The 2,120-nt window shown below is 24.0% G+C and overlaps 1 pseudogene; it reads right to left on the bottom strand.

The window, feature by feature from the left end:
- The window catches only part of LOC105133285 (isoflavone 2'-hydroxylase-like), a 10,628-nt pseudogene extending 8,753 nt beyond the window's left edge, over positions 1-1,875 (bottom strand).
- Between the last annotated feature and the right edge of the window lie 245 nt (positions 1,876-2,120).

Here is a 2,120-nt window from a genome sequence, read left to right as displayed (position 1 = left end):
TATTCTTATTTATTTGATTACATATATGCATAACTTTTTGATTTATACTTAAAATATTTTTAGCTATAACAATACATAGAAGAAACTACCATATATAATTTTTTTAAATAGAAAATAAAAATATCTTACACGTGATGGAGTCATATAATTAGTTTTCTCTAAACTTTGTAGCTTATAATATATGTTTAACATTAAGATAGCTTTTACAGTTACGGTCTAAAAATAATAATTTTTAAGAATAATTATAAATTGTAGTTTTTGTTTTAATTAAGCATTCAAGAAAAGAATTTTTAATAATATCCATATAAAACTATGATGTATGTTAATCAACCAAATATTATTAAATATATAATTAGAATAAAACACAAACTACACCATATAACAAACAAAGCCGTATTCTTTATATATTTTCTGCTTAGCCTTCTACCTATTCAATTGATATATTTTTTTTTCTTTCAAAATAAATAAAGAAATAAGCTATAAGAAGACAAGATGAGGTGATGAACTCAAAATATCTCCTATGCTACAAATTGCCACCACTCGTACACCTTGTCCACCACCTTCGAATGTGTCCATTGCTTGAGCTTTACAAGGCATGAGGAAGACCACATGCCCCATTCAATTTTGATCTTCAGATATTTCCTTCTATAGTCATAGAATAGTTTATAGCCATGAGCACATGGGTGCCCGACAAGGTCTTGTTTTCATTCCATTTCAAGGTGCATTAATTAATTAAAAGAAACTAAAAGCGTATATGTTTTACTATAGCATTTTTATTGTAGCTATATGTTTATTGTAAATGTTAATTAGAATGGTAAAATTATAATTTTGTTTTTATCAATAAAAAAACTTTGCCTTAGCAATGGTGTATAATGGTCTTTTGCTATTTCTTACATAATAAAATAACTAATATACTTTTTAAATAAATGTTCAACATTTTTATTTAAAAAACATAGTAAAATAACTACATTACTCTTGAATTCAAATTAACTTTAACTTGGATCAATGTATTTTAGTATTTTATGATCATTTTCTTATGGTTTCTTTTGTTATTACCATAAGTAACTAAATTACTCTTTTGTTATAAATAATCTTAGTTATTTAGATGAGATTTAAAAAAAAAATATTGTTATTTGTTTTGTTTTGAATAATTCATGGAATTAGAATTTTCTTTAAATTTCATCCTCCTTTGGTCATTTTTACATGTCAAATTAGGTCCTAATTTTCTATGTTTTTTAAATTATTATATTAATTGAATTATTTTTCAATTACATCCTTTAATATTTTATTTTATTTTATTTTTATGACAAATTTTATCATTATTTATTAATTACTATTTATTTTTTTATTTGAAATTTCTTTTTCAATTTTGATTCTCTACATTTTATTGATCAGGATTTTATTAATAAAAAATTTGAATTCATGATTTTTTCTAGGTTTTTCTTCAATGGGATGATTTCAGCCTTAAAACTCAGGTAACATGTTTGAAAGATCGCCTCAAGTCGGTTTATGTCTTTTTCTTAGATTTTGTTTTTACAATTTTATTTTTTCATTAAGTTATCTTGATTTTATAGGCCAAGTCATGAGTTTTGTGGGTTAAATCAACTGACCTAGATAATTTTTTTAATTTATTTGTTATTGCTGTCTTTTTTTTATCATATTATCAAATTAACTAAGATTATTAAATCTAATGAAGTTAATAACTCAACTCTGAGGTTTCTCTTGCCTCTTGAAAAATATTGTTGTCACCTAAACATCTTTTTTTATATTAAAAAAAGTTTGGTCTGGCTCGTAACGTAATCTACGCCACCAATCTAGTATCTTTTATTCATTGAATTTTAAGATCACTTGATCATGTATAAATGCATACCCCATTGCTTTAATTTTTTTTCCCCATGATTTCAAAACACCATTTGGGTTAGAATGGATACTTTAAAAAAAAGGATATGTTCTCTTTATTGTAATTATCTATATCTTTTCTTTTATGAGAATCTAATCAAGTGCTATTTGGTTGATAATACAAAAATTCAGTAATTGATCATCTTGGTAAAAAGAAATATTTCCTCTTTAGATTTTCTAAATTGTTACTATGTGATAGGAATATTATGATGCTCAAGATG

This window comes from Populus euphratica, unplaced genomic scaffold, assembly GCF_000495115.2.
Source record: "Populus euphratica unplaced genomic scaffold, PopEup_1.0 scaffold110.1, whole genome shotgun sequence".
Taxonomy (NCBI): domain Eukaryota; kingdom Viridiplantae; phylum Streptophyta; class Magnoliopsida; order Malpighiales; family Salicaceae; genus Populus; species Populus euphratica.
Note: the sequence above shows the minus strand (reverse complement) of the source record. Positions and strands in the feature narration are given on the sequence as shown.